A 17,238-nucleotide genomic window follows, 5' to 3' on the forward strand; every position below is an offset into this window, starting at 1 on the left:
GTTAATCGGCCCAGAGGAGGCTCTCAGGAGCAGGTTTCTGAGGAGCTGAAGGCATGGATTCTTGAAGGGAGAAGATCTGGGAAAAGAAGCGGGTGCGAGGATCAGGAGCTTCAATCTCCCCAAGAGATGGAATTGACACGATTTCCAAAATGGTAATCATGGGGGGTTGTCCATTTCCTTTTGCAGCAAGCCTTGGGAGCTGTGCTTGGAGAGGTCAAAGCTGTTCTGGGAGCCCATGTCTGAAGCTCCATCAACAGGTGGAGCTACAAGGAGGCCGGCCCTTCACTTACACAGAGATCAGCATGGGCTGCCTGTAAAATCCTGGCTTAGGAAAATCGGCCTCCATTTTCCACCTGCTAGTACTCAGAGCAGATGGAGCCAAATGTGAGCTTGGGTAAGAGATCAGTGCCCTGTTCGTGGTGAATGCCCAGGCTGTTGAACAAAATAGCACACAGGCACAGGGCAGTTCTGGAGAGGAAGGGACAAGGAGCCACCTATCTGAGATTTCAGGGAGCAGATCCTGGCCTCCGACCCATACCGTCACCTACCAGTCCAGGACCGAATGCCATGCCGGCTCTCACTTACTGTGAGCGAGGAGGCTGGTTCCCACGCAGGGGCCCACCATCTGCCCCAGGGGAGGTCTGCTCTCGGCCCCACTGGCTGTTACTGAGGAGCGTGGAGTCCTCATGGACATAGCGCCAGCCCGGGCTCCCTGCTGCACGGAGACGGGGACTAGAAGGCTGAGGAACCAGGGCTTGCGGGTGGATTTCCCTTCCTGTTCTCTTCCCCTTGCACTGGCTCTTCTGTTTCATTCCATCAGGAACAAACCAAGGTCAGTGCTGGGGCACATTTAGCCCCTTGGAAAGAGCTCTGCAACTTCCAGGTTTAAAAAAAGAAAATTGGACTCCTACAGTCAAGGCTAGCAGCTGGATATTAAAGATGGAAAAGAAGTGGGTCTTTAGGAGGGAAAGTGTGTAACGCCCAGCACCTACCAGGTCCATTACGAGCGGACAAGGTGACCAGTCAGGAGGATTCAAGGGGCCGGAGCTGGACTGTCCCCAAGCTGGTCCGTCCCCTTGACTTCAAAGGAAACAGTGTTTAAGTTTCAGGAGCAGCGTTTCTGAAAGTTCTCTGGAACACAGGGATCAGAACCGCCCCAGTCCCAGTGAAACTGTCCTTCTCAGGCCACCCTTCCTAGGGAGAATCGCCACTGCAAACGCCAGGGTGGGAATTCTCACCACAGCTCAGGCGTCACATCAGCCTTCCATGCTCACAGCCCCCTGGAAGGTTTGCCTCTTACTTTCCCCTAACAGATGTGTCCCCGAAGTCTGGCAGTCAGAAACACACAGGCTGTGTCTGCAGACAGCTCTGGTGGGGGCTCTGACGTACCTCCTAGCTGTGTGACTATGGGAAAGCTACTTAACCTCTCTGTGCTGCAGGTTCTCATTCGGATAGTCAGGATTTTAAAATGAAATAATGCATGGGAAGCACTTTAGCACAATCCTACGATTATTTGAAGTACATAATAATTGATGTAGCAGTTAACAAACAATCGAATGCTTATTAAAAAGTTTAAGTAGCCAGCTCACACGGTTCGTTTGATAGTCCTGATTTGTCAGTCTGTCCTACCAGACAGAAAAGTCTCTGAGGCAAGCGGGGGTTCTCATTAGTCGGGTTTCTCAAGCCCCTAACACAGCGTTGCTAATTGCTGATGGAGCAAACGAATGAACAAGGAAAGGCTGTGCAGAGCGGGTATGTGGCAGGGCTGGACTGAAGCTGGGGCTGGACCCTAGCCTTGCTTCCAGGAGTGTTGAGATGCCCTGGCACTGACGGGGGCCTCTGGGCCAGTGGGTCCCGCTTTTGGTTTGTGAAGAAGGCCTGCGCCTTATTGAGAGGGTTGAGGGTTCCTGGGCACTGCAGACACGTGGGGGCAGGAGGCAGATGGAGCAACAGCCACTTTCTAGGAGGAAGGAATGGTGAGGGAGGGGGTTTCCTCAACTGCGGGCTCTTGGCCCCTGAGACTGGGTGGGAGGGCACAGGACAGGCTGCGGCGGGGCGCTTGGTCCTCTGGCCTGCCTGCACAGTGGAAGCACCTGGGGCTTTGACTCAGGCTCTGCCCATTTGCAGGGATTCCGAGTTAATTAATCTGGGTGGGGTGGTTTTATCTCAACGCGCTTCCTTCTAATAAGTCGCCAAGGTTGGGGATCGCCATAGCCCCCCAAGGTGGGTCGCAGCCCCCCTTGATACAGCCAGCCAGCCCCTTGAGTCTGCGTAACCCCCTCGCTGAGCTCCGGATGGTCCCCAGAGGGCACTGGAGTCCTGACTTCACAGCTCAGGGAGGCTGCAGTGGAGGAGGCGGGGACGCCAGGAACCAGGATTGAGGGCAGGGCCCTCCACGCGCGGCATGCTGCCCACCCCCACCCCCAGCGGTCCCCTGGGTCCCCGGCCTGGAGAGTCCCATTCCAAGGGCGTGGGAGGGCGCCCGGGAATCTGTATTGCTCACACACAAACCCAGATGCTTCTCTGGATCAGGCAAGTTTGGGAAACATCGCCATGCGCTCTTTCCTGGATCCAGGCCATGGGAAGGAAACGGGAGTCAACCCGCCCCCGGAAACCTGAAGCACTGCGTCAGAACCGAACGCCCGGAGCCGCCCGCCCCTGAGTCCAGGCTGATTCCTCAGGCCGCCGCCGTCGGGGTCGGTTTTGAGACGTGGGCGGTGGACCGCTTCTCAGACCCGCCACCCGCCTCCTGCAGGTTCGCCGGGAGTGGGGGAGGGATCCGCGAGCCACCGCTCCCCGCCTCCGACTGGGAAGCTGGGCCGGGCCGCGGACCGCGCCGCTGGCAGCCGGCGCCCGCCCCCGCGGCCGCATCCTCCGGGGTGGGATGCGAGCGCTCCGGGCGCCCGCGCCGCCACCAAGCCACGTCTGCGACGCTGGGCGCGCCGCCCCAGGGAGCCTCGCTCCCAGCCGCCCCGGGCGCGACCATGTGCCCTCTCTAGAGCCCGCGGGACGTCGCCGGCAGCTGGGTGCGGGGGAGACGATCGTTTGCCCCTGGTAATGAGGCCGGTGACTGTTGGCCGGGGATCCAGACCACTGACCTCCTTCTCTCACCAGGGATCTTCCTCCTCCCGGGCTAAGGCTCAGGCTGGCTCCTGCCAGCACAGCGCGCGCGCACACGGGGGAAAGCTTTGAAAAAATGACGGCGTAGACGAGCTCACCGGCGGCGGGGCTGCGGAGCGGTTGGAGTTGACTCCCTGCAGCAGGGAATCCCTCGGTCCCACGCCCGCTCCCCGCCCGCAAGCTGCGGCACTGAAGGCCAGGGACGAGGGCAGCGAGCGCGCCGCCCGAGGTAAGTCGCCGAGCCCAGGCGGCTCCCCGCCGGCGCCCAGCTCTCCTCTCCCGCCCGCCGCCCGGGATCGGCCGCGCTGGGGACCTCGCCCCGAGGGGCACCACGCGCAGCACTGGGGCGACGCCAAGTGGCGGGGCTGCCCCGCGAGGGGGCGCACTGGGGCGCAGCTGGGGGTCCTGAGGCTCCTGGCGGAGGGGACAGCCCCCCACCAGATGCCAATTCCCGGCGGGAGAAGGAGCGCTTGGGTCGGGCCCAGAAGCTGCCTGCGGGTAGCCGGATGGCACAGCCTCGAGGCTGCTGCCCCATCGCCTCCCAACCCTCCCCCTGGGGGTCATTCGCTAGGGTGTCTGTCTATGTCTTGACAGTTATAGTGTTGCCCTGGCTGATGCTCCTCGGGTCATCTTACTGACCCTGTCCCTGAGTGAACGCCCCGCCCCCCAGGCTCTGGGTCGGCCCTCTGGAAGTTTCCTTTCCACCCCTGTCTCCCCCAGAGATACACCTGGGGGACGCGCAGTAGCCACGCAGGTGAGCAGTCCCCTTCTCCGCAGGTATGCCAGGTGTGTTCCACGCTCTCTATTTGTAAAATAGACACTTTGGTCGACTTCTTTAGTTTTTCTTTCTCTTTTTTAAATTCCGAATTGCTCCCTAGTTGTCTGTGGCGGCCAAATTTAGCAGATTTTTCACGCCTCCCTCCACACCATCAGTTTCTCACCTATAAAGTCAAATCAGCCTTGTGTAAAGCGACAGCTCATTTCGAAATTAAACTAAAGTGTGGCTATTATAGCTATTTTATAGATATAAATTTTCCCGAGTTGTATCTCCTTAAAATTGGGCACCCGTGGATCCTTTCTTTTTGCATAATGAGCACTGACCCAGCAGGTGCCTTTTTAAAAGTTCAGAAGCTTCTCTGGATCTCCGCCACCGCCGCCATCGCCTTTCTGCCGCTAGAGGCGCTGTCGGTCTACCTACGAATGACTTGCTTTGGCCTCCAACTCTCAATTTCTGTGATTCTATGTAACAGGCGTTTATTTTTCAACGACAGGCCTCAGTCGCGAACTGTACCACTTTATGGTACATTTTATTTTGCAATTGCCATTGCTGCCCTCCGCCCCCACCACACGTACAGTAATGTGGCTAAAACCCAGCTCTCATTAAAATCCACAGGGCAGTGAAGACTCATTTGGGAATTAATGATTAAGTAAGACTTGCACAAAGTAATGAAGGAGCAGTAAGAAGGCCAAGAAAGAATACCGCTGGCCATCAAAGAAGTCGATGAGCTGCAAATGGAAATAGTGGTAGTCCAAAGTGTTTTGAAAGACTTTTCTACAAATTGGTCCTTTTGAAAGTGTTTTCAGAGAGACCTTTTCAAAACCTGGAACTGAATCTCAGAGTGTGCCTGAGGGATCTCCAACCGGGCACAAGCTCTCCGTGTAAACAGAAGTCCACTGACCCTGGACGGTATTATCTGTTAGAGCCAATGTTTACTAAATCAAGCTAATAATGGGAAATTATTTCATAGAGGGGGACTTTATTAATTTACGACTGCAGCTTTGGTGGAGAGAGCTTTCCCTTAGGATAAATATGAGTCGAAATAGAAAACCAGTTAGGCCTAAACGTTTTGAGTGGGTCACAGTTTGTGACATCCCGGGATTCACTTGGATTCTCAGTATCAGCTCCTAGTCAGTGCACCAGATTGTATCACTGAGATTATTTCAGAATCCAAGCATTTCATGAGAGATTCTTCATGTTGGCCAGAGACAAGGGAGGAGGCTACTTGTTGAAGGCAGAGCACATTCCTGGGTTTGTCTCTCTGTGTGTTACCCTGAGTCCAGAACATTCGCCTGCCTGGTGCCCTTCAGTGGCATCTCAGTCCTAACAGGTCCAAAACAGAACACTGGATTCCAGACCCTCCATTCCTGAACCCGTTCCTCCCCCAGAATTCACACCTCAGTAACAACGTCCTCTGCCTCCTCAAGATGCCTCATAACACCTGGAAAGCCAACCCTGGGAGGCTCCCCTTTCCCCCTGTAAGGCACTAACCTCCAAAATGTGTTCTATCTACCCACCTGCCCCCATTTCTCCCATCTTGGCCACGTTTTTTTCCTTTTCCTCTCTTCTGCAGAAGCCTCTTACCCCTGTTGTCGTATCCTCTTAACTGGTCTGCTGGCTTTCTCTCTTGCCCTGCCCAGCGCATTCTTGCCAGCACCACAGCCAGCGTCATCATTGTCCATCATGAGTTGACTCCTGCCGGTTTCTTGTTTAAAACTCCCCAGTGGCTTTCTGTGGTTCTTAGGGTGATCCAAACCTCTGGATAACCCAGTCTCTGTTCTCCTCTATGATCTGCTTTCTGACCATTCTCCCCCTTGCTCATTCTCCTCCAGCCACACTGGCTTCTCTTCTTTCCAACTTTCCAGAGTAATATTGCCACAATTTAAAAAACAAAGTCCCATGTTTGCACTTGAACGCTTTGCACGTACTGTTCACAGTTGAGCTGCAGTGTCCTATAATTCTATTTCATCCCTCTTACAACTTGTTGTTTTTCCTACAGTTAATAATTGCTTTCTGTTTTTGTTTTTGTTCCTGTTTGGCTTTGTTTCCTGTGTCCCAATCTTTACCTCTGCACTTTCTGGGAGAATTGTTAAACTCTTTTCAGTGTGATCAGACACACAGGGAATTACCCATTATCTGTTTTCCTTGGCGGTCTCTCTCCTGGAGCCCTTTATCCACCTGCTCCAATATAAAACGGGGACTTTCAGGCATGCCATACGGCTGCCCTCTTTGGACTGCCCTTTCTCCGAGGTGCTAGGAATGCCTCTGTGTCCTTTCTGAGTTGCATCACCTGTTTTCTGAGCATCATAATTTTCTTTTTCTTAGTTTATTCCTTAATTTTGTGGAGCACATCTTCTAGTAACTACCTGAGGTGTGAAGTGTGTGGGAGATAAAATTTTTCATAACTTGTTTGGAATGACTTCGAATGGAAATAATAGAAAACCTGACTACAGCAATTTTCATTCCTTTTTTTCTTTGCCTTTACGTGAGAAGCAGTTGTGAAGTAAGCAGTGTGGAAGCTGGTGTAGTGAGTCAGGATCTGATAATAGCAGGGACCCAGGATCTTACTTTTGTTTGTATCTGCCATACTTACATGTTGACTTTTGCCTTTATGCTTACTGACTCCTGGTGTCATGATGGCTGCTGTGGCCCTTGGCATTATATCTGTATTCCAGGCAGTAATAGGGCAGAAGAGGCAAAAATCAGAGTCAGTGAAATCTATTTTATCGGGAGAATAAGAACATTTCCAGAAACCTTCGTAGCAGATTTTTCTCTTGGCCTTACTGTGGCACAGGGCCACTGCTACCCACATGGGAAGATAGGAAAGGAAATAGCTGTACACATTGTTGTTTCAAACAAAACAGGGTTCTGCGAGTAAGAAAGAAGGTTGGGATGTGTGTCTGCTATACTTTGCATGCAAATATGTCTATGTGTTGCACCCTTGACAGCTGGTTTGTTTAGGTATAAAATTCCAAGGTGGAAGTCGCATTTCCTCAGTATTTTATGACATCTCTTCATGGTCTCTAGGCCCATTGCTGCTTGAGAAGCGGGTGGCACTCTGCCAATCCTTGGAATTAGCCTGTTTGTTTCTTCTGGAAGCTTTTCTCCTCTTTCGATCCCTGGTATTTCCACATTTCCTGATGGTGTGCTTTAGCTAAGTGCTTGTCAGTGCTGTGCTGGGCACTCTGCGGCCCTTCCTGTGAAAGCTCACGCTGTAAGGTGCCGGGATAATTCCATGTATTATTTCTTCAGTTACTTCTTCCTCACTGTCCTTATCCTGCTTTTTCTGACACTGCTATCAGCTGGATGTCCCAGATCCCTGACAGCATCCTCTAATTTTCTTACGTCTTTTTCATCTTTGCATTTTTGTTCTACTTTCTGGGAGAGTTTCTTTAATTTCCTTTCCCAACCCTGCTATTCAGGTTATTTGCTTCTGCTACGATATTTAATTTCCAAGAGATATTCTTGTTCTGTGAATGTTTCTTTTTTTAGTGTTCTATTCATTTTCCTGGGTGCAAGAATTCTCTAAACTCTTGGAGTCGTTCATTTTTATTTTTTAGGCATTCTTTTGCTGACTTCATTCTCACTAGTAGCTCTGAGTTTCCTCCCCCCACCCCCCCCCCGCCGTGACTTTTCCAAACGTCTGAATTTCGGCTCTCTGTTTATATTTAAGGAGACACCGAGGAGCTGATCGAAAGTTGTCTGTGCTTCAGAAGCACACATTTGGCACAGGGACCTTCATGCATCGCTGACCTTCTGTGTTTTCTTAGCCTGGTCTGGTTCCCCAAAGAAGAACCCTGAAGCCTCCTGCTGAGGGTTTAAGCTGGATGCAGGGCCTGTGAGCTGACGGGATCAGAGTTCAGGTGGATGTCTCACCCTTGAGTGTGCTTTGTGGTTGTTCTTTAATCCTTCCGTTTCCTGGTGGGCACCTTGCTCCCACCCTCCCTCGAGCTATGACTGGGGTCCCTGAGTACAGATCTTCCCTGCCTCAGTGTCTGCAGAAAGTACATCTCCTAGTCTGTGGGACACGGGGGTCAGCCGGCCAGCTCTGCTGGCTTGGCAAGGGACCTGGGGCTCTGCTTCTACTTGGACGGCCCCTAAGCCCAGCCTGTGCTGGCCCCAGAGATGCCCCCAGTCTGCCATTCCCAAGCCTTTCTGGGATGCTGCTCAGCCATCTCACCCTGCTGATGGCCCCCACCGGGAGACGGGGTTCCTGCTTGCTCTCCTCTGCTGAGTGGACAACCTCTTCCGTCTTCCAAAGCTCGGTCGCTCTCTCTTCTCTCCAACTCTTTGAGTGTTTTATGGTGATTATTAGGATTCCTTACGGTAGGGTCTCAGGAGGGCGTGCAGACGACCCTGAGGGTCCGCCGTGTCCATGAGCGATCAGCCCTGCTTTTGTGACCGTGCTCCCCAGACGGACGCGGTTCCTTCTCTCACTTCTCATTCTGCTCTTTCTGTTCCTGCCTGTGGAAACAAGCATCACATCCATTTTTAAATGCTTCAAAACTTTCTTTTAAAAATCTATAAATACAGTTAACATAGACCTAATTGGATAGATGTTACAGCTGCGGAAAGTAAAGGCTCTTTTAAGGAATGCAACTACATCACCTAAAGAAGCTGAGCGTTTTTCTTCCTGGCATAGATGATGCTGTAATGAACTCATTACAGTTGCAAAAAAATTTTGTTTTGTATCAGAATGTGTTCCAGAGGCCTTTTAAGCTAAATTGTTCCTACAGTATGATTTACCAAGACCGGTGAGAGAAACATTTTCCGATGTTTCTTCTGTACCAAATGGCTGGCCCTGGGGCCCTGTGACCCCCGGAGCTGTACTAACCAGCTCCGTAATCTGTTCAGTTTTCTAATTATCAGCTCTCTGCCATGGAGAAAGTGAAGCAGATATAATCTAGACACAATGTTTTAGGAAACAGTCTCCGTAGCTGTTTCTCTCTGTGTGTTTAGTATTTTATTAAACTTAACGTTCTTATCCCAGCACTTGTTACTTAAAAAGGCGTGTACTGATTGCTTCCCTGCCGGGAGCTGTCTGCAGACCTTGGCGGCACGGTCTCACAGTCCTGGCGGAGGAGTCCCGCAGCCTGTCCTGTTAGTGCCCTCGCCGTGCAAAGGAGGGACATCGGCTTCGGCGGGTGAGCCTCTGCTAAGAGGCAGGTGCAGGCGCTCCCCAGCCTGTGTCATGACGCAGATGGGGTCTTAACAGGCCGTGGTAGACATTTTGTAATCTTGTACTCTATCTTTGGGATACTTATCATGTCTATAGCAATGAGATTGTAATTTCATTGGGTTTTAAATAGAATGGCAAGGTGGTTGTGATAAACTTTGTCATTTGAACTGTGTGCACTGAATCTCACGCTTTGTGACAGGCTGCCGTTTCCATCCTCACACTTCCTCCAGCTCATTCTTCATTCGGCTTCCTTGTGCTTTGATTAATGCCCAGAATACCTTGCCTCCAATTGCTAGATGGGATGGAGAAGCCAAATAATTCAGCATCATATTGATATTTTTTTATCCTTTAAGCTTTCATGTCATCCCAAGGCTACATTATGAGCTCAGCTTCCAGGCAACTGCTTAAAAATTCAGGCCATCTCCTCGGACTCACCCTGGACCTTCCGGCCGTTCACCTGCTCTTGGGAGCTGGGGCCGCTGGGGCAGTCTCGATGGGCCAGTCTGGGGACTGCTGAGGGACCCTGCCACGCCATCCCTCCGTGGGCCGTGCTGAGTGCCGCCCTGCAGCTTGACCAAAAGATTCCTCGTTTTGTGTTTTGCTGTATTTGTAATTAAAGCCAGGATAGGATTTAAGCATTTCTCATGAGGTCTATGCTCACATGTATCTGAATGTCATCTGAGAACCTGGTTTGGCTCTTTTGCTTTTGTCTTTTAAATCCTGGGTTTTGGCAGTGATCTTGGGCGCCCGCACTGGAATCAGAGTCTGTGTTAACTCTCAGAGTGCAGCTGCGCCCACGATGCGTTCCTGAAGTGAGGCATGCCAAGGAACTTCTGAACTAAAATCATTTTTCCAGCCAATTTCAGTATAATTTGAGATATTATCATGGAAAAGATGATTGAAAAACAATTTTGGTCCCCATCACCCATTGTCTCATAAAATGTGAAATATTTTAGAAGTTGAAAAAACGACACTAACTGTTATACACATGTTCTTGCCAACCAGATTTTACTAAATATACGCTTCAGAAGTACTAAAACTTAAGCCGTGAAATGTTAAAGATCTATTTATCAGAATCCCTGTCTCCCTCCCCATTTGATTCCTCCTCCTGCAGAAGCAACCACTGCTCCTAAGTTGGAGGGTTCATGTGCATATGCAGAGCCCTAATCAATACTTGATATTGTTCTTGTATTTAAATATTATGTAAATGTACCCTACTATATACAACAACAGCCTTTGCCACTTGTTTTTTTTAAATCGATATGTTTTTAAAGACTTATTCATGTTGATATATGCACTTGCTTTGTTCCTTTTTTTTTTTTTTTTGAAGATTAGCCCTGAACTAACATCTGCTGCCAATCCTTCTCTTTTTGCTGAGGAAGACTGACCCTGAGCTAACATCCATGTCCATCTTCCTCTACTTTATATGTGGGACACCTACCCCAGCATGGCTTGTCAAGCCATGTCATGTCCTCTCCCCAGGATCCAAACCAGTGAACCCAGGCCGCTGAAGTGGAACATGCGAACTTAACTGCTGCACCACTGGGGCGGCCCCGCTTCATTCCTTTTAACTGAATGACTAAGCCATAAAGTGTGCACTCCTCTGGTGATAAACATCTGTTTTCCCCAACTTTGTGGTGTTGCTGTGGTGGAGGATACTTGCACTTCTCTGTGTACACACCGGCGTGAGCTCTGGGGAGTCTGTTATAAGTGAGTGGTTGAGTTGTAGCCCATTTTCTCCTTTAATGTATTTTGCTCTGTTGCTTTCTAAGTTGCTTGTACCAATTTAGATGCCTGCTGGTTCTGGTTACCCACGTTTTTTCTAACGTGACATTTTCAGCCTAAGTGGCGCCAAGCTGAACTGAAATATTTCATTGTCCCCACTGTCATTTTCCTATTACTGGAGACTCGCAGACTCTGTGTTTATATTGTTCTTTGTGTTTCTTCTTTGAGTTACTTATTCTCATCATTTGCCCATTTTTCTTTTTAAATTTGGTTCAAGATATCCTACTCTCTTTCCTAAGCTCCAAAAGAGATTTTTTATCATTTCTTCTAAATTTTAACTTTTCGCTGCTCACGTTTAGTATAACTGGAATTTATTGTTTATTGCATGGGGTCAGCATCTATTTTCCCCCACATAGGTGAGATGACCAGTCATCCTAGTGACATTTGTTGAGTCCTTCCCCCACTGATAATACCAAGTATAGACAGGTGTGCTTCTGGGTTCCTAGTTCTGTTGGACTATTGACTTATGCCCTGCCCAGTATCAGTGGTTTCAGTGTTCTGTAATTTAACCTAAGCCTTAAGGGTTTAGATGCGTTGTTGTGTCGAGGACAGGCACCGAGGTCAGCTTGCCAGGCTTTGCATATCAGCTCTGCCAGCTGGTTCCTGACATGGGGCCTTGGGGAGGTGATTAACCAGGCTGTGTTGTGGGGACTTCCCCGGTGTGAGCACTGAGAATCCCATGTCCCAGGACCCCATCAGTGCTGGGCACACAGTAAAGATCGGTCCCCCTAAACCTCAGAAAAATGATGTCATCTTTCCCCCAGTGTCTCCCTCTAGGAAATGGCAATGATACTGGTATCTGCCCCACAGGGCTGCGGGGAGGATTAGTGAGGTCATACAGGGAAAGGGCCGCGACCAGCACCTGGCCTGGGCTAAGTGCTGAAAAAAGTTCATTTCCCTTCCTCCTCTCCCTTCCTCCTCTTTAAAATTGTCTTCACTATTCTTGAACTGATAGAATTTCGTATGAACTTTAGAATCTTCTTGCTGAGTTCTCCATAATACCCTATGGGAACTTATAATTTGGGGGAAAACTACATCCTCACAACATCAAAGCTTCATGTCAGGGCTCGCCCCGTGGCTGAGTGGTTAAGTTCACGTGCTGCACTTCAGCAGCCCAGGGTTTGCCACTTCAGATCCTGGGCGTGGACCTACACACTGCTCATCAGGCTGTGCTGTGGCAGCATCCCATATAGAAGAACTAGAATGACCTACAACTAGCATATACAACTATGTACTGGGGCTTTGGGAGGAAAAGAAAGACAAACATTGTCAACGGATGTTAGCTCAGGGCCAATCTTCCTCACCAAAAAACTTTTTAAAAAAGCTTCATGTCATGAATATGGTCATTTCTTTATTTATATGTTTCCTTTAATGTTACTCAATGAGTTTTAAATAATTTCCTCTCTAAAATTCTTGCACATCTTTGTAAGATACATTTCGAGGTATCCTAAGTACCTGATAGATTTGTTGTTATTCTGAGTGGGTCACGATCTATTTTAGATTTTAACTTTTAAAAATAGAAAATTTTAGGTTTATGCGGAGGGAGACAGACTGGAATAATGAACACGCGTGTCTATTACTCAGCTTCTACAAGTTCCAGCTCCCAGCCATTCTTGTTTTATCTGTGGAATTGTATCTTTTTTAAAAGTTCTAGTTGGTGTTATCTTTTCAGTAATAAATGAGTGCTATTGATTTCTGTATTTTGATTTTGACTGCAGCAACCTTGCTCCATTTTTGTTAGTTCTAACAGTTTGAGGATTGGCTTCATAGAGCTTCTAAGAGAACAATCACCTGAAAATGACAGTGAATCTTGTTTTTCCCTTTACAGTTCTTATGCGTTCTACTTCTTCTATTTTTCTTCGTTTGTTGGCTAGCACCTCCACTACAATGATGAGCAAAAGTGGTGATTCCAAGTGTCCTTGGGGCTTCTTTTAACTTTAAGGAGAATAACTTTTGCTTTCACCACTGATCAAGAAGTTTACGGCAACATTTTGTTTGATGCGTTTTATCATTTTACCATTTCCCTGTACTGCAAGTTTGGTAAAATGTTTGCTGGTTAAGTTTTCGCACTTTTCCTCCCCATCTGTAGGTGTGAGCACTTGTTCATTTGGTGCTGATTCCCTACCCGCCCGGGTTCCTAGTGTAATGCGCTTATGTTAGTGGATTTCATGTCGTTAAGCCATCCTGAATAGTTAAGGTAAATCCTCCATGACTTGGATGCTTTGTTAAAATACAATGTTGGAGCCCATTTACTAAGATTTCGTTTCAGATTTTAGCCCAATTATAGGGCAATGTTCATAACAACGTTGGTCTCTAATTTTCCTTTCTCCAACTGTCTTTGTTTAGTTTTCATTTCAAAGCTATACTGTTAGCCTCATAAAGTGAGTTAGGGAGGTTCCTTCTTGGTCTGTTCCTAGGACAGCTTATGGATAAGAGGTGATTGTTTTCCCAACAGTGGTTGGAACTTGTCTAACTATCATTGGAGTGTGGTGCTCTTTCATCAGAAACCTGACACTTGATTCACTCTCCTCCATGGTTACAGTGCTATTCATATTTTCTCTTTCTTTATGAAAGAATTTTGTTGCATTTTTCTTTTGTAGATCTCTTTTATCTTTGTTTTCTATGTCATTAAGTGTGTCCCTTTTTTCTGCTTTCCTAGAGCTTATACTATTGTTCTGTTTCCAGTTCTCCTTTCTTCTTTTGAAAGGTTATCTCTGTCATTTTCAATCATCCTTCTCTTCTGTTATATCCACACAGGGGGACATTTTCCCTCCAATTCCTGCTGTCACTGGTGCACACATTTTGTTTTCAGTTTTGTGTTATCCATTCCAAAATAGTCTATAAACTGTATATGATTTTATGATATAAAATTATTTAGACACGTTTTGGTTTTGTTTTGTTTTGTTTTTCAGACTGGCACCTGGGCTAACAACTGTTGCCAATCTTTTTTTTTTTTTTCTGCTTTATCTCCCCAACCCCGCCCCCCTGTACACAGTTGTAGATCTTAGTTGCAGGTCGTTCTAGTTGTGGGATGTGGGACGCCGCCTCAACGTGGCCTGACGAGCGGTGCCATGTCCGCAACCAGGATCCGAACCCTGGGCTGCCGCAGCAGAGCACGTGAACTTAACCTCTCAGCCACGGAGCCGGCCCCTAGACACGTTTTGATTGGTGTATATGTATGTGTTTCACTTTCCAAATACTTGGAATAAGGTCAATTATCTTTGTTATTGATCTCTGGTTTTGGTGCACTGCTGTCAAAGAAAGTGATCTGTGTCCTATTGACTCTCGTATGTTTGAAGTTTTCTTTATGAGCTAATGCATGGTTAATTTTTGTAGAAATTACATGTGTGTTTGAAAATAATGTATATGCACTAAGTATTGAGTCTAGAGTTCTACATATGTCAATTAGATTAAGCTTGTTACCTGATGTCAAATCTTCTATCATGATGAATATTTTTCATTCAATATTTCTGTTTCTAAGAGAGGCTTTAAAAATCTAATGTAATCATGGATTTTCCATTTCTCCTTGTAATCTGTCTGCTTTTTCATTATACATTTTGAGGCTGGCTTGTTGACTCCATTCAACTATATACAGCTTCAGATTTGCCTAAGACAAATATTGCTGTGTCGCTTTTATTTGATTAGTACTTCTCTGGTCTATCTTTTCCTATATCTTTACTTCCAAATTTTCCATGGTGTTATATTTCACACGTGTCTGTTATAAACAAAATAGGCCTGGAGTTTTTAATCTTTATAATTACTGCCTTTTAACTAACTAGTTTTATCCATTCACATTTATTGTGACCTTTAATGTTTTTGAATTCTTCTTCCATTTTATTCTCTATTTACCATTGCTCTTTTTAAATAACTTTTCTTTTTTCTATCTCCTATTATATTACTGAAGGACTACTTATGCCTACTTCTCTCCGGCTGTATTAGCTTAGAGGTTAACTATTCTGTCTCCACATTTTCAGTAGCACTGTTAAAGTTTTAACATTTGCACTTCAGGTAACAGATCTAAAGGTAATCAATAATTCTGGCCTCCCCCCAAACCATTCTACAGGCTGAGCATGCTGGAGTGCCTTTATTGCTCCTGCCATTTATCATTATTGTTGGCTACCATTTTAGTTCTACCATTTTGAAACGTATCTCATCAAAAACCACACTGGACTGGTGGTGCTCTCTGTTTTTGTTTCTCATGGTCCAGGCCTGTTTTGATTTATCCCGTGTAGCAAGCTCCTCTTCTCCACCATGGCTTCTGGGAAACCTCTTCTGCCTTCTGGATTCAGTTTGCCTCTCACCTAAGTAGTGTTGCATTGAGGTCTATGAGTAGCAAATTCTGTGTATTTGTCTGCTGGGAGAATGTTTGTTCGCTCTTTCTCGTGAGTGTATACAGAACTCCAGGGGACGGTTATGTTCCTTTGGCGGATATGACCTGCGGGATCCCGGGCTCTGCTGTGACTGCTGAGAAGACTTTAGTTTAAGGATGGTTCTTTCACACTAAACCTGCTTTATTCGCTGATTGCTTTTAAGGTTGTTCTTTGTTTTTTTGTGGTTGTGTAGTTTTATTGTTATTTGATGTGGATGAATTTTTAATTTATGTATATCTGGCTTTGTGGGGCTTCTTAAATACAACCAATTATGGAAAGTTCTTAGCCATTATCTCTTCAATTGCTGTCTTGTGCTTATTTTCTCTAAGCCTCCTTTGGACTTTTATTATACAAAATTGGACCTTATCATTTAGTCATCCTGTTTTTAACGTCTCTTTGTCTCTTTATCACGTTGCTCTATATTCCAGGTGATGTGTCCAAGTCTAAATGCCATTTCACAGTTCTTTCTTGAGCTGTGACTAAATTGCTGTTTAAACTCTGTATAGACTTACTTTGCATTTTTGAGTACCTTTAATTTTTCATTTATAGAATTTTTATTTTTTCTTTTTCAATTTTGCTAGATATTTTAAAAATAACATCTTTTCATGATCTTCCTTTATGGTTTCTATGTATTCTTCTTGGTCTTTAAAACTTTGGACATACATGATGGGAAGAGAAAATCTATGATAATACAGAAACAATGACCAACCCATCACTAGTGAAAGCTTCTAGTGACGAGACTGTGGACTCCAAGCACCATTTCTCATTAACTGCAACGAGGGCTCCTTGGAGAAATGGATGACTCTAGGTCTGGGACAAGCAATGTAGCAGGTGAGCCTGAAAATCTTGTCGTATCCAAAGATAGGAAGCCATCAACCATAACTCGAGTCTTGTGAAAAGGTCTTAGGATCTAACCTGACTAGGCTCCCATTAGTCAAAGATGGAGCAATGTGAGCATCAAAAGTAATAACAGTGACTTGAAAGACACCAAAATATTTGTACAGTCATGCATCACTTAACGACGGGATACGTTCTGAGAAATCCATCCTTAGCCAGTGTTGCCCTTGTGTGAACATCACTGAGTGTACTTACACTAACTTAGGTGGGATAGCCTCCTTCACACCTAGGCTGTACGGTACGAATCTTTTGGGACCACTGATGTATAAGTGGTCTGTCATTGATCCAAACGTCATTATGCCAGGTGTGACTGTATTCAGGAATTGACTAGCATGGATTCAAAAAGGCAAACAGAAAACATCCCTTTGGTGGCTCAGGATGCCAGAGAACCAACATCGTCTGTGGAAAATGGGTTAATGAAAAGAGAGATTCAAGCATTTATCCTGACTTCTGTAAGAACCCTACCTTAGGGTATTCAAATAGTTGACGAGAGAAAGTCTCCTTATAGAAATGGGCCAGGTAATGAATGAAGAAGGATCCAATTCTTTCTACTCCTCTGTTTTTTAATACTCAGCCTTTCCATAATAAGATGGATTTTAAAAGAGTCTAATTCAGGCAAACAATGTAGCAAATATAACAAAATGTGAATTATTAAATGGGTTGATGGATGTATTAGGGTAGTTATTGCCCTTTTCTCTCTACTTCTCCATGTGCTTGAAAATGTTTCTACTTAAAACTAAAAAGACTTTCACTGGGAAAAACTGAAGTAGGTGCTCACGCTTCAAAACATGGGAGTCACTGTAGAAAGGACTGACGTACTTGCTGTAACAATTATTGATGAAAGTGTATGTGCAGACACAATATTAGACAAATTCAGATGTAATTACCTTGTTGTTAACACCAGTGTTAATCAGCAGGAAGTGAGGTCCAGGGAGCTGTCGCCCAGAGTCACAGGCTGTGCCTGCGGTCAGTCCCAAGCCGATCTCTACCTGTCCTGTGATCTTCCTGGTTCTGGAACATTTATATTTCAGAATCACATCATTTTTCCGGTTTATTGTTGATCATTCCTATGACTTGGGGATGCTTTCTGTGTTCTAGGATATCAAGTG

Source organism: Equus caballus, chromosome 19 (assembly GCF_041296265.1).
Source record: "Equus caballus isolate H_3958 breed thoroughbred chromosome 19, TB-T2T, whole genome shotgun sequence".
Taxonomy (NCBI): Eukaryota; Metazoa; Chordata; class Mammalia; order Perissodactyla; family Equidae; genus Equus; species Equus caballus.